Source organism: Callithrix jacchus, chromosome 13, assembly GCF_049354715.1.
Source record: "Callithrix jacchus isolate 240 chromosome 13, calJac240_pri, whole genome shotgun sequence".
NCBI lineage: Eukaryota > Metazoa > Chordata > Mammalia > Primates > Cebidae > Callithrix > Callithrix jacchus.
Window position 1 is genome coordinate 27,920,526 of NC_133514.1, and position 27,971 is coordinate 27,948,496.

The following is a 27,971-nucleotide window of genomic DNA, read 5'->3' on the forward strand; positions in this document are numbered from 1 at the left end:
GACAACAGATACTGGAGAGGATGTGGAGAAATAGGTACACTTTTACATCATTGGTGGGAGTGTAAAGTAGTTCAACCATTGTGGAAGACAGTGTGGCAATTCCTCAAGGACCAAGAAAGAAATTCAATTTGACCCAGCAATCCCATTACTGGGTATATATCCAAAGGATTACAAAGAGTTCTATTATAAAGACATATGCACACGTATATTCATTGCAACACTGTTTACAATAGCAGGGATTTTCAACCAACCCAAATGCCCATTGACAATAGACTGGACAGGAAAATGTGGCACATATATACCATGGAATACTATGCAGCCATAAAAAATGACGACTTCATGTCCTTTGTAGGGACATGGATGAACCTAGAAACCATCATTCTCAGCAAACTGACACAACAACAGAAAATCAAACACCACTGTTCTCACTCATAGGTGGGTGAACAATGAGAACACATGGACACAGGGAGGGACCATCACACATTGAGGTCTGTTGCCGGCGACTAGGGGAAGGACAGTTGGGAGTAGGGAGTTGGGGAGGGGTAATATGGGGAGTAATGCCAGATATGGGTGATGGGGATGGAGGCAGCACACTACATTGCCATGCATGTGCCAATGCAACAATCCTGCATGTTCTTCACATGTATCCCAGAACCTAAAGTGCAATAAAATATGTAAATATACAAAAAGAAAAAAAAACATTTGGGGCCAGGCGCGGTGGCTCACACCTGTAATCCCAGCACTTTGGGAGGCCGAGGTGTGCAGATCACGAGGTCAGGAGATGAAAACCATCCTGGCCACCATAGCAAAACCCCGTCTCTACTAAAAAAAACAAAGATTAGCTGGGCATGGTGGCCCGCAGCTACTCGGGAGGCTGAGGCAGGAGAATTGCTTCAACCCAGGAGGCAGAGGTCGCAGTGAGCCAACATTGCACCACTGCACTCCAGCCTGGCAGCTGGTGACACAGCAAGACTCTGACTAAAAAAAAAAAAAAAAAAAAAAAAAAATTATGGCCAGACTGAATGGTTCTGTGTTGCAGTTAATTTCTAATTTCAGGTTCTTGATATTAGAACTTGCTATGTATAACAGGTTAGGTTAGAACACATATACTTCTACTAAGTAGTTGTTAAAAACTAAACTGAATTTAACAGATATTACCTGTCCAGATAATCTGTGATGTGCTGTTGGTGCAAGATATTTTGGAGGTGAAAAGGCAATTATTTTGTTAACCAAGATTTAAACAAAGTTGTATTCCAGTCTGTATTTCAAAATTTTTAGGAGGCAAAGAGCTTAATACATTTGTTATATTTTTATTATATAAAGAATTATTAGTACAATTCTAATTATATATGAATATGCATATTCACATTCACTTAAAAATAGAAAACTAGTAAGCAGTGACCAGGGCTGCATGTCAAATAGTAAATCAATGATGAATTCATATATGTGGATTTTTTAGAATAATTTTGTTTTAAATGTGATACATGTTTTAAGAGCTTTAATTTTAAATACATGGTTATTCAAGTTAAAAATTTAACAATTCAGTTCTCTATTTTTAAACATGTTTTTTAATCAGAAGTCTTATCTGCTTAAGATAAGAATCCTATATTATTCTGAGTTTTGCTATGGCAAAATAGCACATTCAGTCCATTTATATGATATATGAGCATTTTTAAGGTAAATTATACCACCCTAAATAATACATACTTTCAAGATTAAGCTAATATGGTTGATCAGAAAGCACATCCCATTACAGCAGAAAGAATCCTCTCATTTAAAAGCTGAGGAATCAGAACCTGTGGAGGAAACTTTCCATTTCCCACCTTCATATCATTCTCTCTTTTGACATGTATTTATTTTCATCTCTTTCCATATGACACATGTTGCACATATACAGATTAAAAGTATTTACTGAAAATCATCTTTGTCTAGTTCAAGATGCTTAAAAGAGAGAGAGAGAGAGAGAGAGAGAGGGAAACAAAATAAACAGAGTAGTTGCCCCATAGAGTTTCCTAAGAAATAAAGAACATAATTTTAAGTACAATCCTTCCTTGGTATCACTCAGGATTAGTTCCACAGTTCCTCACAGTGGATACCAAAATCTTCAGATGTGCAAATTCCTTACATAAATTATGGCACAGTGTTTGCACATAACCTATGCATATTCTTCCCATGTAGTTAAAACCATCTCTAGATGACTTATATACCTAATACAATGTAAATACTTGTAATTGGTTAGAAAATGGTTAGACAGTACCATTTTATTTATATTTATTTAGATATGCTTTATTGTTAATTTTGCTGTGTTTTTTTCCTGAAGATTTTTCAATTCATGGATGCTTTAATTGCCAATGCAAAACCCACAGATGTGAAGGCCCGACTGTATTTGTAATTAAATTATCTTAAGTGTGGCCGGGCGCGGTGGCTCATGCCTATAATCCCAGCACTTTGGGAGGCCAAGGCAGGTGGATCACGAGGTCAAGAGATCGAGACCATCCTGGTCAACAAGGTGAAACCCCATCTCTACTAAAAATACAAAAATTAGCTGGGCACGGTGGTGCAGCCTGTAGTCCCAGCTACTCAGGAGGCTGAGGCAGGAGAATTGCTTGAACCCAGAAGGCGGAGGTTGCAGTGAGCCGAGATCATGCCATTGCACTCCAGTCTGGGTAACAACAGTGAAACTCTATCTCAAAAAAAAAAAAATTATTTATTATTTTTATTGCATTTTAGTTTTTGGGGTACATGTGCAGAACATGCAAGACAGTTGCATAGGTACACACATGGCAGTGTGTTTTGCTGCCTTCCTCCCCTTCACCCACATTTGGCATTTCTCCCCAGCCTATCCCTCCCCAGCTCCCCTCCCCCTGCTGTCCCTCCCCTATTCCCCACAGTAGACCACAGTGCTTAGTACTCCCTTCCCTGTGATGAAAAAAATTATCTTAAGTGTTATAAGGGAAAAGAATGTACTATGAGATCTCATTGAAATCTGAAGTCTGAGTGAATAGAAGTTAAACAGGGAGAGAGAGGGAGAAAGGCAGAATGAAACCTCTAGGAAACACCTTAAGTAGGAATAAGCATGATGTATTAAAGAAACTGAAAGAAAATTATAATGGCTGAAAAACATAGACTAATGGGAAGAGTTGTGTGAGATTATGCATAGCCTTCGTCTTTTCCTAAAAGCAATCAGAATTAAGGCAACAAGGAATTCAACATAGTGAAACCGTAAAACCAGATTTGCATTTTATTAAGTATAAGAAACAGACTTGAATTAGGGAGTGGAAGTTGTAGAGGAGGTCAGTTAGGGAACTTTTGAATGTTCTGGAAAAAAGGTGTTAGTTGGCTGTAGACCTACTAGGAGGGATAGAAAAAACAAAAATGAAAAATCTTATAATATTTGGAAGAGAAATCATCATGTCTTAGTGATAGATGATTGTGAATGAGCTAGGGGAAAATATCAAAAGAAGGATCCTATGATCTGTAACAATGCCACAAAATGCACAATAGTTCCATCCACTGAGAATCAGAACCTGAAAGGATATGCTCAGTGGAGATAAATTATAAAATGATATTTTAAAAAAGTTAAATTTGAGGTGCATTTGTGACATTTCAGAAGAAATATATATTTTTTAAAAATACAGTTTAAAATGCATGTCTACATAACAAATAAGGAATCTACATGGCAAATAAAAATCTGGAAATAATTGGTACAGAAGTATTCAAAACATGTTAATAAACGAGATCATTTAGGAGGGAAATACCGAGTAAGAGGAGAATGGAAATTCCCACACTGAACAGAGAAATAAGCAAGAATATGCAAAGATTCATCACAGTAGCAAGGCAAATAGCAAGAAAGCAGAAGTACATGGTGAAATTCAGTATTACAAAAAGGAAGAAATAATTTTGTCAAATTTTCCAAGACATAAAGTAATTTAATTTGGAAACTATCCATCGAATAAAGACATGGAAGTCTAGAAAAATAAAGTTAGAGTTTTCTTGCAGTTTTTCTTAAATAAAATAGGATACAATTTTTAAAACAAAAAGCCAAAGTATTGGAATTAGACCTATCTAATACAGAAATAGAAATGAATAAATGGACAAGTAAGGTATTCTCTTTTTTAGAGAAAGGTGGTAAGTGGATAAACAAGTTGACTGAATAAATATCTGTTTTGTGTTGTTCTTAATGTTTAACTTGTACAAGGATTCAGAATGTGTTAGTGCCAATTCAAATAACCAAATAAACATTAAAAAAAAATAAAAAAGAGAAAATAAATAAAGTAATAGATAACAGTATCAGGTCCCTGACAGGAGTGCTATCAAACATTTCCCTGAGATAGAGTTCTAATTATTCCTTTTCTACATATTCTTTCTTCTCTTGTCTGACCTCAAAATAACGTATTTGTCTTAGAAGTTATTTATATGACTTATTATTTATATTAGCAGTTATCAAACCGTTTCAGGATGTCTTTAAACCAAACAAGTATTGAATACTCCAACAAGCGTTTGCTTTTAGGGATTATATCTATCAACCTTTACCATTAGTAGTAACTTTTGCCATGTTAGTAACTAAGACTAACAAATGTTAAAATATAATGTACACTTTTCTATTCAAACTTTCACTGTATTAGTAACTAAGACTAAGAAATGTTAATGTATACTTTTATATTCAAATAATAAATGTATCATATAATATAAATATCACAATTTTTATGAAGAACCAATGTGTTTCCAAACAATCATTTAGTGAGAATTGTTTATTTTTGCAAAACTCTGTCTGGATTAACATGACATAGCTGTTTGCTCATATCTGCCTCTGCATTCATATCAGATTATTAATATTTTTCTTTGATACTACATCAAATCTTACAAATCAAGGTGAATTTCCATGTAGAACACGAAAGCAATGTCAAAGAACTTTTATTCTCTGATGCCTTAAATACCATATATCTATCTACAATTTGTATGGGACTTTTAACTGATTCATGACTTTGCAACATCATATACTGGTCATTTGAGAATTACTGGGTCACTGAGTTATAAAATACCTAAAAAGTCTCATGTGTTATCAATGCGACTGATCTTATCAAAAAATCTTTAAGTATTGGGAACCTACCAGGCTCATGGTCCTATATACAAGGTTTCCTAAGTCCTATTTTTTTTAATCTGAAAGCTTAAATGTTATCACTGGAAATAAATACTGTCAGTTTTATTCCTTTAGAGTGATAGATTCAATTTGTTCATTTTGAGAATGCGTCCCCTAAATACTCAAACCTGAATTAAACTCTGTCAGACATTCTTTAAAGTTAAATGATGTTCCATTAAAAAAAAAAAAAAAAGGCTACTTTAGTTTTCAAAGAATTGCACAAGCGCTGTTCTTAGAGATCATCGCTTTACTCGGTTATGGAACCAAAGTGCTTTATATATACATCTCATTTTGTTACACAGAATACTTAACCTAGATTTAATAAAATTTGTTACTTGTACTTCTTCATAAGGACATTTTAAGTAAGGACATTTTTAAATTTTTTCCTCCAAGAACAGAGCTTACCGGGCTCAGTGGCTTACACCAGTAATCTCAGCACTTTGGGAGGCCCAGGCAGTGGATCACGAGGTCAGGAGTTCAAGACCAGCCTGCCCAACATGATGAAGCCCGTCTCTACTAAAAATACAAAAATTAACTGGGAGTGGTGATGCACACCTGTAGTTCCAGCTTCTTGCGGGGGTGAGGCAAGAAAACTGCTTGATCCCAAGAGACAGCGGTTGCAGTGAACCAAGGTCACACTATTACACTCTATTCTGGGAAACAGAGTGAGACTGTCTCAAGAAAAAAAAAAAGAAAAAGGAGCAGAGCTGGCAGTAAAGAATATACTGACTACCAGGACCCTTTACTGTCAATAACTTGATTTCTGCCAAGGCACCAGCACTTTCACCCATCATGACTTTGTTTCATTGGTGCAAGTATCAGTACAGTGAAAAAGGAAAACAGCATCTTGTTTTAAGAAGAAGATAGTCGAAACCTTTCAGTTGCTCCTGAAAACGTCCCAGAACCCTAGGGATTCCTGAATCACAGAGTGCACTGCTGGTATACAGCATTCATTCTGCAACTGACCCTAGATATTTTCAAAATACTTCAGATGCTTTTTAGCCACTCTCCTGCACATTTTTTAAAAATTAAGTTGATCTTTATGTGAATCTGTGTTGTTTTATAAGACTAACCCGTTTCTCTTTTAAAATACTTCAGTTCTATTACTATTCTTAGTTATGTTATGCTTTCACTCAAAGTGTTCAAGAAACTGTCAACTGAACATATTTAAACTATTTTAGAAGCTTTCTGCATTCCAAAGTAAGTCTGCATGAACGCAAATTATTCAAAGCCCTGTGTGTTGCATAGGTACGACTTACATAAGAAATATTTGCTTCGTTTAATTCCTTTCTGTCAACTTGCTTCTTTTCATATAGACAGTTCATTTCCATTTATCTCTGTGAGAGCTCAATTGTCTTTGATGACTCAAGATTTAAAAAAGTCAAAAGAGAGAAAATACGTGCCATTCATTTGGGCAAATTATAAGAAATAAAATGTATGAGATGAAGACCTGGTGAGACACTTTTCAAGAGCAAAGTTTAAAATAGAAAACTACTGATCTTGTACTGGGGAAACAGAGATCCTAATTGCTGTCTGTAGGTGGAGAGAAGCAGCTTTTTTTTCCCAAAGATTAAGTGAATAAGGATATGATTCTTGGGGAATCAAGAATGGGCAGTGGCTCCATCTCCTCTTTTGCTTACAACTCACATCTGTCATTTTCCTTCCAGTAAGTATTGGAAATGGACATAAACTTGCCTGCATCACAACTAAATTATCCAAGTGAGGAAATCCGTGTCCTCATTTTAAGATGTTCTGTTCAAACTAAAGTAGTCTCAGCAAATTTACCCTGAGAGTTTCCTGGGATGCTTTGAAATGCTCTTTTGTATACATTTATTTGGTGCAACCAACGTTGATTCAATGCCAAATCTGTCATAGACACTTTAAGGATATAAAACTGAATATAACTTAGTCCCTTTCTGTATTTATAAATTAGTGGGGAAAGTAACATATTCACATATTGCTAGATTACTCAAAAGTAACTCATGATAAGTTCTCTAAAGTTTAGAGGTAAAGATAAAAATGAGGAAGAAAGTAAGTGAAGGTGACATTTTTAACTGAACTCTCAATGGGGTAAGATTTTAACAGGTGGTGAAAATTACGAATGCATTCCAGGTATAAATGAAATATGAGATATAAAAGAGACAGAAGAAAAATTATAAGTAATAGTCAAATTGTGCTTGACAGTTGGCAATGAACTCAGTTAACTGAAGCCAATTCACAGGGACTTAATACAGAAGAAAAAAATGAATTAACATCAAAGAGCTGTGCTTCAATTTAGGTTATTCCACTTATATTTATGTGAACTGGACACATCATTTTATCATTTTATGACTCAGTTTTTCATCTATAGAATTAGGATTATGAGCCCTGCCTTTCCTACATAGACTCAAATAACACATTCACAAATGTGCAACAACTATGAAATAATATTCTTTATGGGTTTTTAATTTGCTTTAAATATTTTTTAATATTTGAGGTGGAGTCTCGATCTGTCACCCAGGCTGGAGTGCAGTGCTGCTATCTCAGCTCACTGCAATTTCCGCCTTCTGGGTTCAAGTGATTCTCCTGCCTCAGCCTCCTGAGTAGCTGGGACTACAGACATGCACCACCGCACCCAGCTAATGTTTGTATTTTTAGTAGAGACCAGGTTTCATCATGCTGGCCAGGCTGCTCTCAAACTCATGATCTCTGGTGATCTGTCCACCTCAGCCTCCTGAAGTACTGGGATTACAGGTGTGAGCCACCAAACCTGAACATCATGTGTTTTATCATAATTTTTACCTAAACAATTTTTATTTAAATATTTATTATAATGCCTGCCTGAAATATATACATCGAAATTTAGTATTTGTCAAAGCTAAAAATGCAGACTAGGAGAATAAAATAGAATATGCGTTACATAGTTTAGAGCACCACTAATGACATTTTCCGGAATGTTGGGAATATTCTAGATCTATTTTGACCAATAGAGTGGCCACCTGCCACATTTGTCTATTCAGTGATGTGAAATATGGTTACTGCAACTGAAGAACTACATGTTAGTTTTTCTTAATTTTAATCAACATAAACAAGAGTTAAGCACGACATGTGGCAAGTGGTTCTTGTATTAGTGCAAGTTTCAAAAATGGTACCTTACAAAACCAAAAAAAAAAGTGACCAAACATTTTTATTATTCATATTTCTACTGAGTCTAAGATTTCAAAGTAAAAATGCTAACCGCGAATCTCCTAGAGGCAAATGAAGTACTTATTTTAAATAGCCACTGACCATGCAAGATTACTTAACATATAATTTTTTTAAATTCACAGAGAAAAGCAATGGTCAAGTTACTTTACTTTTTCATTAAAGAAACAAGTTTTTGCATGAAAAATACAGATTACATATAATTAACAAAAACGCCAAAGAGTGGAGAAGTATTTCCAATACATAGGACAAATACAATGCTAATTGCCTAAAAGTATAAAATTTTGTCACTCAGTAAGAAAAATTTATAGCCTAATAATAATTAGATGTAGGACATGAATAGGAAAAGAAATGTAACTGGGAAGTAAACATTGGATCAGTGATCAGTATGATTATTTTTCTTTTTAGACAGAGAGAGATTTAACAATTTAGGGAGTGGATGCTGAAAATGTCTATGAAATAGGCCACTCCATACATTGATAAAAGGCATTAAATTGATGTAGCCTTTTAAGCAAACAGTTTTGCAAAATAAATTTCAAAATGTATTTTTAATTAAACAAGAAACTATACTTCTAAAAGTTAATGTGGAGAAACTGGAACATTTACACATTGTTGGTGGGAGTGTAAATTAGTTCAACCATTGTGGAAGACAGTATGGAGAGTCTTCAAAAATCTAGAACTAGAAATACCATTTGAGCCAGCAATCCCGTTACTGGGTATATACCCAAAGGATTATCAATCATTCTATTATAAAGACACATGCACAAGTATGTTTACTACAGCACTCTTCACAACAGCAAAGACTTGGAACCAACTGAAATGCCCATCAATGATAGATTAAATAAAGAAAATGTGGCGCATATACATAATGGAATACTATGCAGCCATAAAAATGGATGAGTTCATGTCCTTGGCAGGGACATGGATGAAGCTAGAAACTATCCTTCTCAGCAAACTAATGCAAGAACAGAAAACCAAACACCTCATGTTCTCACTCCTAAGTGGGAGTTGAACAATAAGAACACATGGACACAGGAAGGGGAACATCACACACTGAGGCCTATTGGCCTGAGGGGCTGGGTGGGGGGTGGGATAGCATTAGGAGAAATACCTAATGTAGATAATGGGCTGATGGGAACAGCAAACCACCATGGCATGTGTATACCTATGTAACAAACCTGCATGTTGGCACATGTAATCCAGAATGTAAGAAACAGATACAAATATGAATGAGATACTCATTTAAGACTGCTCACAGGAAGCCAGCTTTGGCCCTGTGGCTGCTACTGTCACCATGGAGAAATTGTTGGAGCTGGCAGTCTAGGAATAAATCTTCTCTCAGCCTTTAAGCTCACCTGGTCAGAATCCTTGGATGAGCCTATGGGACACTTCCTCCTAGCCCCATGGTTTGGAATCAGTGGCTTTGGGACTGTAAGAGGATGGACAAAGATTCTCAGGGGCTGCTAGATTCATCCCTGATGGTATAGGCACTGTCAGTCACTCAGAGGATGAGGAGTCACTGGCAGGGCAGAATTAGGCGTCCTCCCAGGCCTTGGGAACCATCTCTAAATGGAGAAGCTCCTCCAGGTTCATCAAGAGGAAGTTCAATGATAAGCAAGTGGAGAGCAGCCTGGCAAAGGGGGCCAGTGGGGTGGAACCAGGGCACTGTTCAGTGAGTGAACCCTCTTCCAGTGAAAAGAAGAGGGTATCCAAAGCCCCCAGCACTACTGTGCCACCCAGCTCAGCCCCAGTCCCCTGGACTCACCAAGTATGTAAAGAAGAGTAAACAGCCACTTCAGGTGACCAAGGATATGGGCCACTGGAAGGCTGCAGATGATCTCCTGCTTATAATGCTGTGCTGCAGACCAGTGACCTGACATCTGTCCACCTGGGCATGCAGTTCAGCTACCACTTCACCCTTGGGGAAGTCCAGGAGCGCTAGTATGCTCTGCTCTATGATCCTGTCCTTCCAAGTTGGCCTGTCAGGCCATGAGGCAGCTGCACCCAGGTGATATTGCAGCCATCCAGAGCAAAGCCCTTTCCAGCAGGCTAAGGAACAGCTGCTGAGCAAAGTGGAATTGACCAGCCAGCCCATCTTGGAGACCTTCCAGGACTTGCTACACAGAGACACCCTGATGCCTTCTACCTGGCCCATACCGCCGTACCTGCAGGCCCACTGGTAACTCATGAAGCATTATTACCTGCTGGAGGGCCAGAAAGTACAGTCACTGCCCAAAGGGGACCAAGTGCTGAACTTCTCTGATGCAGAGGACCTGACTGATGACAATAAGCTCAAGGACATGTGAGATGAGTTCCTGGAACATGAACTGATGGTGGATGACTGGCGCTAGAAGTGAGAGATTCGGCAGCTAGAGCACGAACGAACTGTGTAAGTGGCAGGTGCTAGTGGACAGCATCACAGGCATGAGCTCTCAGCACTCTGACAACCAGACACTGGCAGTGCTGCAGGGCCGCATGGTACGGCACCCGATGCACTCACGTGAGATCACCCTGGGCAGAGCAACCAACGATAACCAGATTGATGTGGACCTGTCTCTGGAGGGCCCTGCCTGGAAGATCTCCCAGAAACAAGGTGTCATCAAGCTGAAGAATAAGGGTGATTTCTTCATTACCACTGAGGGTTGACAGCCCATCTACATCGATGGACAGCCGGTGCTGTGTGGCTCCAGATGGCGCCTCAGCAACAACTCTGTGGTCGAGATTGCCAGCCAGCCATGCATCCTCCTCAACAACCAGGACCTCATTGCCCTCATCTGGACAGAGGCTGCCAAGATCACACCACAGTGAGGAGTGGCAGCAGGACCCCTCGGCCCTCACTGGCCTGTTTCCCCTGCCACTCCAGCCCCCTTGAGCTGGGAACTCAGACTCCTGGAAAATCCTGCCCAGAATGGACAGTGTGAGGCTCAGCTGCAGGCCATAGAGTTGAACCTTTGAGGGAGAATAGGGGTGGCCTTTTTGAAGCCAGCAGAGGCTGAGATGATCCAGCTTCCCTAGAGCCAGAGCCTCTCCCCGTCTTCCTTTCTCTAAAAACAACCCCCTACCCCACCCCCATTGCCACCTTCACTCCTGTGTATCCAGCTGATTAGCTTCAGACTCTTCCTGTATTGTTTTTCTTTTGTAAATAAAAAGCACCAGGTTTAAAAATTTTAAAAAAGACTGCTTATAATAGTAAAACTGAAAATGATGAAAATATATATATATATATATAAATATCAACATATAGCCAAGATATATTCTTAAGTTCAAATTGCTGAATAGTTTGTTCATACTAGAGATGGGCCAAATATGCATCTGTTCAGACACTGAATTGCCAATGTTAAAATCACTATTCACCCAAAGCTGAAGCTGGGGCCAAACAGCAGCTTTCTGAGATGACAGAAACAAACTTTTATCAGAAATGATTACTATAACTATTTAATTTCACACTTTAGTTCTCATTTAAGTTTTACAGAGCACAGGCATAATTATTTTAGTCTGCTGCTAATGACCATACATACTATAATTTTGCTCGTTTTCAAATGAGATCAGTAAAGGAGGAAAGTTTTGAATCGTTATTCTTCTCATCTTTATCCTTATAATCTTTTTGTTCTGATCAAAAGTAATTTATATTATGTATTGTACATGGTTTTCGAAATCTTACCCTCACTGAATCTGAAAGGAGAAAGTTGACATTATACTCTTAATTTGCATCCCAATGGTAAAGAATCCTCAAACACATTTTATTAAGAGACTCATGGCCTATGTAAAAATTAAATTTAGTTTTTAAAGTTTATTTTGTTCAATGTGATGAATGATAGAATATTAAAGAACTTTTGAATGATATGATCTAAGCTTTATCACTGCAGTCTACATTATCACTTAACATTCGTAAACTTTGACTCAAAAAGGAAATTCTGTTCCTAAGTTTTCTGCTTAATTCCATCTCTTCTTCTCTTTCAATCTGTTTTTTTGTTTATTTAACTATTATTAGTTAAGTAAATATATCTTTCAGTTTTCTTACCTACTTGAAATGTAATCATTTTTGTACCTAAAATTATCACCTTCTGCAATTATCGTTCATGCTTTTATCATTTGGCAGCAGTAACATCTTGTAGCAATAAATGTTTAACTGACAGAATTGCAACCCTAAAGCACGTAGGAATATTTAACTCCCAATTTCATTTACCAAGTTTAGAAAAACTGGAAGTGAACATTTGTATCTGAGCAATAAGTCTGAATGTTATGAGTCATTCCTGTTTAAGCATGATGTTAATCATTGTTCATTGATCACTGATAAGATAGAAGCTCAAGAATGTTGAAAATGACGTTGAAATCGCTGTTTAAATATTGGCTTTCCAAAAGCCCAGCATGATTCAAGTCCTAATAGATTTTTGTTAAACAAAAAATTGAAGCTCAATCTTGGTGCCTGATAGACAGATACATAGTGAAATAGATGTTGGGTAAATACTTGATAGCAAGCTGGTTAGATACATAATACTGAAGGACTGTGTTAAGGAACACTCGATCCACAGGGGCGTGGTTTCAAAGGCAAGAGTTTCCCAGTGCCATGCCTCCATCCACCTCCCCATCGGAAACCTAGAGTTCTTTTTCTGACTTTCCTGAATGCAGGCTAGGTAAAATTCAAAGTGTATTCCTCTGTTTAAAAAGCCTGTGGAGGGCTGGGCATGGTGGCTCACGCCTGAAATCCCAGCACTTTGGGAGGCCAAGGCAGGTGGCTCACGAGGTCAAGAGATCGAGACCATCCTGGTCAACATGGTGAAACCCCGTCTCTACCAAAAATACAAAAAAATTAGCTGGGCATGGTGGCGCGTGCCTGTAATCCCAGCTACTCAGGAGGCTGAGGCAGGAGAATTGCCTGAACCCAGGAGGTGGAGGTTGCAGTGAGCTGAGATCACGCCATTGCATTCCAGCCTGGGTAACAAGAGCAAAACTCCCTCTCAAAAAAAAAAAAAAAAAAAAAAAGCCCGTGCAAAGCTATGGGAGGAAAGGGCTCTGTTGGGGACCAGACAGCCAATCTGATATCAAAGTCGAAGATCACTCCAGAGGAAGTTTAAAAGAACTCCTCTCATTGGACAAGAACATGAATGGGGATGGGGAATAACTCCAAGATTAAAGTCCCACTGCCTCTTACCTGGGTGGACTTCTTCTCCGGATCTCCTCCCATGGCAATGTGGGAGTTGCCTCTTCCTCTCTACTTGTGCAGACAACCCCTCAAATCCCCTCTCAATGCAGCATGGGAGCTCTCTCTACTTCTCTCTTGTTCTCTGCCTAATAAATCACTCTGCTAAACTCTTTGGGTCTGATATTTACTTAAACGGTAAGCTCACCACGCCTCCAGGGCCCCTTCCTCATTCTTGGGGCAAAGGGAGCCCAGGAACCTCAGGTACATCCAATTGGGGAGGGAGCTGAGCCGTGTCCCATCCCATGACCCAGTTACGTCTTTGATGCACCCACCAGAAGAAACGTCGTGAGGGACTGTGTTACTTCAGAGCAGTGAGTGTATCGGACCCCTATGTCTTTCTAATCTGTACTATTCGCTTCTCTTAAATCCATTAAGGAGAAACACCAGGCAGATGCCACCTGCAGAAACCAGGCAGCCAGGCAGCCAGGCCACTGCGGCTTGCAGCCAGCTGGCCGCAGTCATCAGCGAAGCAGACAGGTATAGATCAGCAGGGAGAGGACTGGAAGGCAGCTGTGATACAGGAAGGTACCTGAGGAAGCCTCCTACAGGGCCTGGCCATACTAGCCACAGTGCAGGAGCACTCTCCCCTGTAAGCAGCCCGCTAACCCTGGAACACTGGGCCACTGGGCCACTGGCTTGCCAGCTGCACGTCTCAGCCATGAACTGAGCCCACAAGGCAGAGCATTGTGAGCACTGTAAGGCCCAGCTTTTCAATAGCTCAGCACCTGGGAATTAAAGGTAAACGTACCCCCACCACTGGTGAGGAGAGGAGAGGAGTGGGTGAGCTAACCCAAGCCAGCCTGCAGGAGGAAGCTGCAGGGAGGCACCTGTAGCAGGGAGGGGCTCAACGTGGGAACATGGCCCCAGCAGCCACCATGGTGGGCAGCAGCACCACGGACAGTGCAGTGTTGCCATTATCAGCACCAGGGACCCTTGCCTGCAGGGCCCTCAGGCTTATGCCTATAGGACCTCCTGCAGTATAAATGCACAGAGCCAGTTCCCTTAATCTGCAGTGCTAGGTTATGTCTTAACAAAGCCAGTGTCTATCAGTGGGTACTGGGGGCTATAGAACATTTTGTTTTTTTATCACCCACAAATTTCCCAATGCAACTGAATGGTGCCAGAACTTAAAGATGTATAATTTGTCTTGCCTAGGATAGGCTCTCAGTAAGGCAGAACTTCTCCATCTAGAACACCATAGTCAAACTTGGTCCAAGACTCAAGTAGTTAATTACAGGCCCCACAACCCTAGGGCATATTCCTAAAATAGAAGCTGGTATGGGGAGGCGACCTGGGTCCTGAAGGCATTGTTTCAGCCTCAGCCATGGAACCAACCAGACTTCTTTAAGACTGCTGTGCTTAGAGGTCCCTCCCAAGGAGTTTACCCTCTTAGGGCAGTTTTATGACCAGGCCTACGTTAATTGAACTCTTGCTAGGGAATATTGGCACCCATCACTCAAACCTCACTGACCTAGGTTTTCAAGGACACACTGGTACAGGACCACTAATCCCAGCAGTCCCGTGTCCTTATGGTGGTCAATAAGGACATTTAGACAGTGAGGGTATGCCCTAATGCAGTAAGCGTGATTAAACCTGGCACATGGGGTGCCCAGAAGATGACCCCGCATCTAGGGTGCAAGGAAATTACAAGGTGCTATAACTAGGGGATGCCCCAGTTTGCATTTGCAAAGAATAACGAGGGATGAGGGTATTTGTTTGTTTTTGCATTCCTGTGTTTGTTTTCAGGGGTGCTACTCTTCCCAAGGCAAGATCACCCTTAAAGTGTATCCTGGATAACTGGGACCAATTTGGCACATGATCTATGAAGAAGCAACAGCTCATTTTTCTCTGCAAAGCAGCATGGCCACGATACACTCTGCTGAGTGGAAAAGCCTGACCTCCTAAGGGAAGTATATATTATAACACCATTGTACAATTAGACCTGTTCTGTAAGAGCAAAGGTAAATGGATTGAGGTCCTCTATGAGCAAGTTTTCTTTTCTCTAAGGTATAATCCTCAACAATGTAAAGCTTGTACCCTATACCCTCCCAGCCCCTCCTCTGGACTATCCCCACATTAAGAACTCCCTGTGGCTCCTCCCTCCACCAATGCTGACCAGGTCTCCTCAGGTCCTACCACCCAAGAGGAATCACGGAAGGCCAAAGCAGCCAAGGAACCTCAAGCTACTAGGGTGCACCAAATCTGCCCCCTACAGGCAGTTGGAGGAGAATTTGGTTCAATCAAGGTACATAGTCCCTTTTCACTTTCTGACTTAAAGCAAACCAAGGTAGACTTAAGAAAATTTTCAGATGACCCAGACAAGTACACGGATGTTCTACAGGGCCTGGGTCAGTTCTTCAAATTAGATTGGAAAGATATTGTATTATTGCTTAGTCAAACCCCAAACAGCAATGATAGAGAGGCTGCTCTAGCAATGGCTCAAGAGTTTGGGGATACATGGTACCTTAGTCAAGTACATGATCAAATGACGCCAGAGGAGAAGGATAAATTTCCTACAGGTAGACAAGCAGTCTCTAGCACAGACCCTTGCTGGGATCCTGACTCCAAACAGGGGGAATGGAGTCACAGGCACCTATTAACCTGCATACTTGAGGGATTAAGGCAAACTAGGAAAAGGCCAGTGAACTATGCAATATTATTCACCATAACTCAGGGAAAATAAGAAAACCCAACAGGCTGCCTTGAGTGGTGACAGGAGGCCTTAAGAAAGTATACTCCCCTGTCATCAAACTCCACTGAGGGTCAGTTAATACTGAAAGACATTTGCAATCAACAGCAGACATTAGGAGGAAACTCCAGAAGTTGTCTGGGGGCCAAAACAGAACCAAGAATCATTACTAAACCTAGCAACCTCAGTGATTTATAATAGAGACCAGGAGGAACAGGCTAAAAGAAACAGGAGAGACCAGAGAAAAGCTACAGCCCTAGTCAGGGCCTTCAGAGCAGCAGACTCAAGGGGTTCAGAGGAGAGAAAGGCTGGGGTTAATCATCAGTCTGGCAGAGCTTGTTACCATTGCAGCCTAATGGGACACTTAAAGAGAGATTGTCCCCAGAGGAATGGACCATCTCCTTGTCCTTGCCGACTGTTCCAAAGGGATCACTGGAAGGCATGCTGTCCCAAGGGAAAAAGTTTCCCAGGGCCTGAGGAGGCTAACCAGATGACACAACAGGAGGACTGAGGATGCCTGGGGCAAGGGCCAGCACAAGCCATCATACTCACTGAACCCCTGGTAAAGCTAACCATAGAGGGCCAGGAGGTTAATCTCCTCCTGGACACTGGTGCAGCCTTCTCCATTTTACTTTCCTGTCCTGGACAGTTGTCCTACAAGTCTGTAACTGTCTGAGGAGTCCTAGGACAAGCAGTCTCCCAATATTTTTTCTAGCCCTTAAGCTATAACTGGGGAAATATACTCTTCTCACTATGCCAGAAAGTCCCACCTTCCTCATTATGCCAGAAAGTCCCTCCTTACTAGGGTGGGACCTGTTAGCCAGAGCAGGAGCCATTGTCTATATGAAGATCATCTGGGAAGAAATCCCTCTCTGCTGCTCATTACTTAAAGAAGGAATTAATCCCAAGGTTTGGGCAATGGATGAACAATTCGGACAGGCAAATAATGCATGCCCAATTCAAATAAGGGTAAAGGATCCCACCACTTTTCCTTACCAAAGACAGTACTTCCTGAGACTGGAAGCCAAAAAGGGGCTACAGGATACTGTAAAGAACTTAAAAGCCTTTGGGAGGCCGAGGCGGGTGGATCACGATGTCAAGAGATCGAGACCATCCTGGTCAACATGGTGAAACCCCGTCTCTACTAAAAATACAAAAAATTAGCTGGGCATGGTGGTGTGTGCCTGTAATCCCAGCTACTCAGGAGGCTGAAGCAGGAGAATTGTGGGAACCCAGGAGGCGGAGGTTGCAGTGAGCCAAGATCGCACCTTTGCACTCCAGCCTGGGTAACAAGAGCAAAACTCCGTCTCAATTAAAAAAAAAAAAAAAGAAGAACTTAAAAGCTCAGGGTCTAGTTAAGTCCTGTAATAACCCTTGTAATACTCCAATTTGGGGAGTACAAAAGCCTAACAGACAATGGAGGCTGGTGCAACATCTCAGGTTTATTAATGAAGCTGTGATCCCTTTATACCCAGCTGTACCCAACCCTTACACCTTGCTCTCTCAAATACCAGGAGAGGCACCATGGTTTACAGTCCTGGACCTTAAGGATGCCTTTTGCTGTATTCCATTACATCCTGAATCCCAGTTTCTGTTTGCCTTTGAAGAACCTTTAGACCAGAATTCTCAGCTCACCTGGACAGTGTTACCCCAGGGCTTTCGAGATAGCCCCCACCTGTTCAGCCAGGCTCTCACTTAGGACCTTAGTCATTTTTCACATCCAGGTACCCTAGTTCTTCAACATGAAGACAACTTACTTTTAACTGACAACTCAGAAACCTGGTGTCACAGGCCATACAGGACCTCCTTTTTAGCCACCTGTGGATATAAGGTTTCCAAACCAAAAGCCCAACTTTGTAGGCAAGAGGTGAAATACCTAGGACTTGTCTTGTATAAGGTCACTCCAGCGCTTGATAGAGAATGTTTCCAACCTATACTGGCCTTCCCCCATCCACAGACCTTAAAACAGTTGAGGGGATTCTTCAGAATAACTGGTTTCTGCCGATTATGGATTCCCAGATATAGTGAAATAGCATATCTGGGAATCTATAATCGGCAAAAACCAGTTATTCCTAAGACTATACTCTGAACCCCTACACACTCTGATTAAGGAAACCCAAAAGGCTGGTACCCATCTAATACAATGGGGCCCTATAGCCTGAAAAAAAAAAGCTGGGGCAGCCTTTCAGACCCTAAAGCAGGCACCACCGCAGGCCCCAGCTTTAAGCCTTCCTACAGGGAATGACTTCTCCCCATACGTTACGGAAGTCAGGAGTGGCACTGGGTGTTCTTACCCAGACTTGGGGGGCTATGCCACAGCTGGTGGCACATCTAAGTAAGGAAACTGATGCAGTAGCAAAAGTCTGGGCACATTGCTTGTGGCCATACTGGTCTCAGAAGCTGTTAAAATAGTGCAAGGAAAAAATCTATCTGTATGGACTTCAGATGATGTAGCTGGAATTCTGGCCTCTAAAGGAAGTTTATGGCTATCTGACATCCGCTTATTGAAATAGCAGGCCTTAATGATCGAAGGGCCTGTACTTAAGCTGCGTACATGTACAGCCCTCAATCCAGCTATGTTTCTTCCTGAGGAAGGGGCAGACAAAGAACATGACTTTCATAGCCCAGAACTAAGCAGATCTAGAGGATCTCTTAAAAAAAAAATCCTCTAGCCAATCCTGACCTTAACCTATAGCTCATTTATGGAAAATGGAAAATAAAGTTTGAAAGGCAGGATATGCAGTAGTCAGTGATAAAACAGTGCTTGAAAGTAATTCCCCTCCTCCTGGAACTAGCACCCAGCTGGCAGAACTAGTAGCCCTCACTTGAGCTCTAAAATTAGGAAAAGGAAGGAGAATAAACATACACAGATTCCAAATATGCTTACCTGGTTCTGCATGCTCATGCTGCCACATGGAAGGAATCACAGTTCCTAACCTTAACAGGAACTCCCACTAAATAGCGTAAGAAAATTTTAAACTTATTACAAGCTGTCCAGAAACCCAAAGAGGTAGCAGTCTTACACTGCCAAGGTCACCAGAAAGGAGATGAGAAGGAAGCAAAGAGTAATCATCAGGCTGACCTAGAGGCAAAAGGGGCAGCTAGACAAGAATTTATAGAAGGACCTTTAATATGAGGAAACCCTCTCCAGACAACTTGACCTCAATACTCATCAGAAGAGGTAGAGTGGGCAATTTCCCAGGGACATAATCTTCCTTCAGAATGGCTAGCTACTGAGGAGGGAAAAGTACTCCTACTTGCTGCCAGCCAGTGGAAAGTACTTAAAACCCTGCATCAAAACTTCTACATGGGTATAGAGAATACACATCGGATGGCCAATCTATATTTACAGACAAAGGTCTCTTCAGGGCTGTCCAAAAAATACTCAAAGGATGTGAAACATGCCAGAAAAATAATCCTGTGGCACACTGCAAAGCTCCTCCTGGGGAACAGCGAACTGGTCATTACCCAGGTAAGGACTGGCAAATGGACTTTACCCATATCCCTAAGTCTCGGGGATATCAATATCTGTTAGTATGCATAGATACCTACACAAATTGGGTTGAGGCTTTCCCCTATAGAACAGAAAAAGCCCAAGAGGTAATAAAAGTCCTGATTAATGAAATAATCCCTAGATTCGGACTCCCTGTCTTCAGAACAGTAACATCCCTGCCTTCAAAGTTGCAGTAACCCAAGGAATTTCCATGGTGTTAGGAATACAGTATCATCTCCTGTGCTTGGAGGCCTCAGTCCTCAGGGCAAGTGGAAAAGATGAATGAAATTCTTAAGAGACACCTGAAGAAACTGGCACAGGAAACCCACCTCACGTGGTCTTCTTTACTACCAATACCACTCTTAAGGGCCCAAAACTCTCCTCAGAAAATAGGACTCAGCCTCTAAGAAATGGGTTATGGATGGCTCTTTCTTACTAATGTTCTTGTATTAGACAAGGGAATAGCAGATCTTATAAAAGATATAACCTCCTTGGCTAAGTACCAATAGACTCTTAGGATCTTACCTGAAGGACACTCTAGGGAAAAGGGAAAGAGTTGTTCTGCCCTGGAGACTTGGTGCTTATTAAGTCTCCCCCCTCAGACTCTCCCTCTCTAGGCCCATCATGGGAAGGACCGTTTTTGGTTATTCTGTCTACTCCAATGGCAGTTAAGGTGGTGGTAACTGACTCATGGATTCATCACACTTGGTGGAAGCCTGAAACACCTCCTGAAGAAAATCACAGGCCCTCCACTCCACAGTCCAAAGTTCTGGGAGGTGGCCCTTCATACACCTGTGAGTCATTAGAGGATCTACGTTTGCTCTTTCGACAAAATCCCCAGGAGAGTAACTACTCATAAGTCTAACTTACATCCTGGGATTAACAGAACTATCACTCTTAACTTCACTACCTGCAACCAGACTCTATACAATTGCCCCTATGGATTGGCCTAATAGCTCTGCTCCTCTCCTTCCTAGTGCCCCCCATGATAATGTACACTGACTCTGAGGTGCAGAAGACTCTGACTTTTGACATGGCCATGCCATAGTCAAATCCCAATGATTCCTTTCATGGTGGGGGGGGGGGCATGACAGGACAATCTGATACTGGCTTCAAAAGTTATTACTTCTACTCAGTTATTATAAGCTATCTCAGGAGTTAAACACTATCATGAAAAACGTTGCCAATTTTCTCTACAAAAGCAGCTTAACTCTTTATCTGCCATAGCTCTTCAGAACAGAAGGGCAGTAAATCTGTTAACAGCAGAGAAAAAAGAAACCTCTTTCTGAAAAATATGCTGCTCTTTATAAACTAATCAGGTACTGTCTTAAACAAGGTCAAAGAACTCAGGGACCAAATCAAGCACAGGCTAAAGACCTTCAAGAAAGAGAATAGTGGAGCTTGATTAACAGCTAGCTGTCCTGGATCTACCCTCTCCTAGGCCATTCACAACTATTCTATTATTGCTGGCCTTTGGGCCTCTCATCTTTCACCTTCCTGTCAAGTGCATTTCCTCTAGAATTGAAGCCACAAGGCCACAAATGATCCTGCAAATGGAACCCTGGATGTCCTTGGCTCCAGAGTTCTGTCATGGACCTCTAGGTCAACCTGCACCCCTGGAAGACTCCCCTCTGGAGGAAGCCTCAACGGCAGGGTCCCTTCTATGCCCCAATTCAGCAGGAAGTAGCTAAAGAGTGATCAATGCCCATATCCCAACAGCAGCTGCACTTTCCTGTTCAGAGGGGGGACTGAGGGACTATGTTAAGGAAAACCAAGTCCAGAGGGGTGTGGTTTCAAAGACAAGAGCTTCCCAGTGCCATGCCTCCACCCACCTCCCCATGGGGAACCTAGAGTTGTCTGACTTTCCTGCATGGGGTCTAGGTAAAATTCAAGATGTGCTCCTCTCTTTAAAAAGCCTGTGGAAGGCCAGGCGCCGTGGCTCACGCCTGTAATTCCAGCACTTTGGGAGGCCGAGGCGGGTGGAAGACGAGGTCAAGAGATCGGGACCACCCTGGTCAACATGGTGAAACCCCGTCTCTACTAAAAATACAAAAAATTAGCTGGGCATGGTGGCGGGTGCCTGTAATCCCAGCTACTCAGGAGGCTGAGGCAGAATTGCCTGAACCCAGCAGGCAGAGGTTGAGATGAGCTGTGATCGCGCCATTGCACTCCATCCTGGGTAACAAGGGCGAAACTCCGTCTCAAAAAAAAAAAAAAAAAAAAAAAAAAAAAAAAAGCCTGTGGAAAGCCCTGGGAGGAAGGGGCTCTGTTGCAGACCAGACGGCCAATCTAATATCAAAGTTGAAGATCAATCACTCCAGGGGAAGTTTTAAAGAACTCCTCTCATTGGACAAGAACATGAATGGGGCAGGAATAACTCCAAGATTAAAGTCCCACTGCCCCTTACCTGTGTGGACTTTCTCTGGATCCCCTTCCACAGCAACGTGGGAGCTGCCTCTTCCTCTCTACTTGTGCAGATATCCCCTCTGGATTCCCCTCTCATGGCAGCATGGGAGCTCTCTCTACTTCCCTCTTTCTCTGCCTAATAATTTGCTCTCTGCTAAAGTCTTTGGATCTGATATTTACTTGAATTGTAAGCTCACCACTCCTCCAGGACCCCTTCCTTATTCTTGGGGCAAAGAGAGGCCTAGGACCCTGGGTACATCCAATCGAGGAGAGAGCTGAGCCCTTTCCCATCCCACAAACCAGTTACAATACTGTATGATTAGGAAAATGCTGAGTAAGTGTATAAAAGTATTTTAGCATGACTATCATTAACTCTGAAGCAGAATTCAGTGTATGGAAACAGAGGGGTGCTGTTAATTTTTAGTTTTTTTTTTGTAGTATTTTGTTTTTTAACAATAAAAATATTTTATGTAGGAAAATACAGAAATATGCTACCTGATATTTCACATTTGACAATTTTTGTAGAGAAAAAGATTAATTTTATTTTTTATATATTTAATAATACTTAGTGACAACAGAGAAAGCCAATACACATTAAGCCAAATTTTAGAGAGAGAAGATTATATTCAGTTACAATATAATGAGACTAAACATGAGCCAAAATCTGTGTCTGTGTTTAGAATAAGACTAGCCAAGAAGATACTGGAACACTGGAAGCTTAGGGAGAAAGTGATGGTGGTTAATTTTATCTTCACTGCTAGATTGTAACTGGGAGTTGATTTTGAGTCAAGGTCTTGCCTCTCTTGCTGTCTTTATCCGCTTTCTGAGAGAAGTTTTACTGGGTGTATGATATTATTGACAAAATACTTGTAAGTGATTGTCTTCTCTCATGGCCACACAGAGAAATTAAAGGTTCCTTTTTTATATATCTATTCATAGAACCCATGGAAATCCTATTCCTGAAAATGGACATTTTACTTTAGAATGTGACTTCATAATATTCATACTAGTGAGTCAACCTTTCTGGAACCATAATTAAACTAGAAAAGTCAATAGATACTTTGGTGGAAATTTCACAGTGTTGGTGTATAATAAGGGTTCAAAAATATTTGTTGAATAAGCCATTAAGAATTCAGTAGCACTATTATTGCTTTGTATTTATGCATTTTATTAGATTATCTCAATTCAAAAATCAATTATAAATCAATGAACTAATTCACAAAAATTGATTTCATGTTGGTTTTCTACATGAATAATTATTTTATAGAAGAGCTTAAAGCAGTATAGAGGCAAAAAATGCATATCAAAAAAAGCATTCTATGTGTTCAGTAGTCTCTGCTTCCTACCTTCCCTATGATGTGTTTGACAGTTTATCACTTTGTTGAATTCAAAGTCATAATATAAGAGGCAATCTGAATCCAACTGAAGAATGTGTAACGACTTTCACTCTGGCCACTTAAACCACAATGAGAGTCAAAGTCTAAACAACAAGAGTCAAAGTCAAATTATATAATCTCCTGCTTGGAAAAAGTACACTATAGCACTATACACATTGATAGAATCTTTTACTATTACAACTAATTATTTTAGGTAGATGCAAGGAAAGATTAATATCTCTAGATCTGTATGTGGACACTAATAAATGTTGTAGGGTTGCAGGGCAGAATTCTTTAGAAGGCAGAATTCTTTAGAAGGCAGAAAACTGGGAATAAATCTTTCCTACCCAAATAACACAAGACAGCTGAAGAAACTAAAATATTATAAGTTTCCTGGAGCCCATCACAGGGTTACAGTTCCAGGGAAAACAATTAATGAAAACTCTAAGGAGAAGCAGGACCTACTAAGGGGATGAGGCATGAGCATTAGTTCGCCTGATGCAGAACACAGAAGGAACAGAAGCCAGGTACCACAAAACGACATAAGAAATCAGTTACAATGCTTGATGGGTTGCTACAGAAGCAGTGTTTAGGGGGATCTCATGAAAGGCCAGAACCTCTTGGGGGTACACACAAAAAGATGTCTGCTCAGTCACAGGCTGCTCTCCACAGATGAACTCCAACTGAGTATAAGTAAGATTAGATCAGCATGGGAGATCAGAGTCACCCTCTCATGGTGTAACCCTGAAGGGCAGCAGGGTTGCCTGTTGGAAAGCTGACCCATGATCCTTCTCTAATGACAAGAGGGAACACAAAAGCCTTGTTGCACAGGTGAAGGCACCCTGCAGCTGGGGGAAGTATAAAAGAAACAAAACAATTACCCTGGACACAAAAGAGAAAACTGTTCTGCGGGCTCCAATCACTGTAGATGGGTCAGGAATTTCTGCCCCATTCAAAGTCCACCAAATAAATAAGGCATATTTTAGCTACCATTGAGAACAGATTTGCTGAGATTCATTAAGGGCACATTCATTAAGAAAACCCCAACAATGAGATACCAGGATTGGGCATCTTTCTAAGACAGGACAATAGAAAAGTCCTTGATTTCTAACAGGCCAGCAAGCATCAAGTAACCGGCAAGGCAGCATACCTGTGGAGGAGGTGCAAGACGTGGAGAGACAGCCCATCTGAGGTGTACATACTCAGAAAAGCCAAAACTATGGGTACAGAAGGAAAATTCTGATCCCATTCATCTAATATTTTGGGAATGGCAATCCACAGTTAGAGAAAATAAATCAGCATTAGCCAGTGGCTGCAGATCAAGGGATTGGCTTACTACAACGTGTAAGAAGGGCATATTTTGTCATGATGGAAACATCCTGTATCTTGATTGTTTTGGTAGTTATGTGACTTTGCACATTTGTTATAACTCATATTACTGTAAACTAATAAGGGTTATTTGTATGAATGTAAAATATGTTAAATGTTACAATTTCTGTTCTACAATATACATCATAATTATTTATGTAAATTATCTCATTAACTCTGACTTTAAAAAATTCTGAGTCAACATAATATTGTTAAGTATCTACAAGCTGGCATGGCAGCTCATGCCTGTAATCCCAACACTTTGGGAGGCTGAGGTGAAAAGATCCCTTGAGCCCAGAAGTTCAAGACCAGATTGGCAATGTGGTGAAACCTATCCAAAAAAAAAAATACAAAAATTAGTCAGGTGTGGTGGAAACTGCCTGTGGTCTCAAATACCTGGGAGGCTGAGGTGAGAGGATCACTTGAGCTCAAGGATGTTGAGGCTGCAGTTAGCAGTAATCAGAGGAGGAGAGGTTTGAATAAGTTCCATATTTCAAAAATGATGATGAAATAATTTGATTGAAACCTCAAAATCAATGGGGATGTGTATCTTATAAATGAAAACTACCATTTGTAAGTCAGTCAGAACATTAACCTACCTGCCTGGTTCTTTCAATGAAATTAGATCCTCCCAAAGAAATGGATTCGGAGACTTTAATAAACATTAATAATACCTCATCCCCTGAAAATGAAGAAGATTTAATAAGGGTAAAGATAATGTACTAATATTTAAATTATTTCATATTTCCAGAGAGAAAGATACTATTTGATAATTATCAATAAATTGTTTTACTAAGCCCATTTGAGGTAATATCAAAGAAATAAAATATCCGCAAATGAGACATGATTATCTGAAAAATGATTTAACAATTCATCATTGCTCTGGTGAAAGCCTCAAGGTGATATTTTTCTAGTTTTATTTATTGGTCCTATCAGTGCATGAATGCTATTTGAAAGGTAATTGTTATTGAGAGACTCTATTTCATTACTTAAGAAAAGTGAACATAACCTGAGATTTCAGCATGATATATTAGGTATATTTCATTTTATTCCTTGGTACTCAATCCATCACACTTCTGAAGCAGTCCCCACAGGATTTAGTTTATTTAATATCAATGATCCTCTCTTGCTCATACTCATCAATAATTTACATCTATGGGAATGAAGTGGTTCTGAATTTTGGGAACCACATAGTCCTACACTTAGCTCATTTATTGAAATTGCCAGGTAAGCAAAACATAGCTCCAACACCCAAGAAAGGCAAATAAACACTACATTCATCTTGATGCTTCAGACATACACAAACTATTTCTACCAGTACCATTCCACAAACCTAAAATAGTTTCTTTTGGACCCTTTAACCAAATTTCATCCACGTGTGCCTAAATATTTAAAAATGCATTAGCTCGAGTTGCAACTGAATTTGACTTCTGTCTCATTGACTATTGGCACTATTCAGTGAAAACTCATGCACTTGAAAATTGTGGCATTTTTCTCTGTTCTAGAGTAGCATTTTCCATTTTTTTAATATATTCATTTTATTGCACTTTAGGTTCTGGTTACATGTGCAGAACATGCAGGACTGTTGCATAGGTACATACACAGCAATGTAGTTTACTGCCTCCATCCCCTGTCACCTATATCTGGCATTTCTCCCCATGTTATCCTTCCCCAACTTCTACTCCCCCATCCCTCCTCTAGTCCACCCACAACAGATCCCAGTGTTTGATGCTCCCCTCCCTGTGTCCGTGTGTTCTCACTGTTCAACACCCACCTATGAGTGAGAACATGCAGTGTTTGATTTTCTGTTCTTGTGTCAGTTTGCTGAGAATGATGGTTTCCAGATTCATCCATGTCCCTACAAAGGACAAACAAATTCATCATTTTTTATGGCAGCATAGTATTCCATGGTGTGTACATGCCACGTTTTCCTTGTCCAGTCTATCATCAATGGGCATTTGGGTTGGTTCCAGGTTCTTGCTATTGTAAACAGTGCTGCAATGAACTTATGTGTGCATGTGTCTTTATAATAGAACAATTTATAATCCTTTGGATATATACCTAGTAATGGAATTGCTGGGTCAAATGGAATTTCTATTCCTAGGTCCATGAGGAATCGCCACACTATCTTCCACAATGATTGAACTAATTTACACTCCCACCAACAGGGTAAAAGTGTTCCTATTTCTCCATATCCTGTCCATATTCTCTAAATGGCGATCACCAGTTAGATCGCCATTCTAACTGGTGTGAGATGGCATCTCAATGTGGTTTTGATTTGCATGTCTCTAATGACCAGTGATGATGAGCATTTTTCATCTGTTTTTCAGCGTCATAAATGTCTTCTTTTGAAGTGTCTGTTCATATCTTTTGCCCACTTTTGAATGGGATTGTTTTTTCTTGTAAATCTGTTTTAGTTCTTGGTAGATTCTGGATATTAGCTCTTTGTCAGATGGGTAGATTACAAACATTTTTTCCCATTCTGTTGGTTGCTGGTTCACTCTAATGATTGTTTCTTTTGCTGTACAGAAGCTCTGGAGTTTAATTAGATTCTCTTTTGCCTTTTGTTGCCAATGCTTTTGGTGTTTTAGTCATGAAGTCCTTGCCTATGCCTATGCCCTAAATGGTTTTGCCTAGGTTTTCTTCTAGAGTTACTATGGTGTTAAGTCTTATGTTTAAGTCTTTAATCCATCTGGAGTTAATTTTAGTGTCAGGTGTCAGGAAGGGGTCCAGCTGCTGCTTTCTCTACCTGGCTAGCCAGTTTTCCCAACACCATTTATTAAACAGGGAATCCTTTCCCCATTGCTTGTTCTTGTCAGGTTTGTCACAGATCAGATGGTTGTAGATATGTGGCACTGTCTCCAAGGCCTCTGTTCTGTCCATTGGTCTATCTCTCTGTTTTGATACCAGTATTATGCTGTTTTGATTACTGTAGCCTTGTTGTATAGTTTGAAGTCAGATATTATGATTCCTCCAGCTTTGTGCTTTTTGCTTAGGATTGACTTGGCTTTGTGGGCTCTCTTTCAGTTCCATGTGAAGTTTCAGATTTTTTTTCCATTTCTATGAATAGGGTCAGAGGTAGCTTGATGGGGATAGCATTGAATCTGTAAATT

The 27,971-nt window shown here is 40.6% G+C and overlaps 1 long non-coding RNA gene and 1 pseudogene across 2 annotated transcripts in view; one reads left to right on the forward strand and one right to left on the reverse strand.

Moving 5' to 3' along the window:
• Positions 1 to 27,971, reverse strand: part of LOC108588015 (uncharacterized) — a 571,409-nt gene that overhangs the window by 315,421 nt on the left and 228,017 nt on the right. The gene's annotated exons all lie outside the window — the stretch shown is intronic.
• Positions 9,728 to 11,131, forward strand: LOC100387886 (microspherule protein 1 pseudogene; annotated as a pseudogene).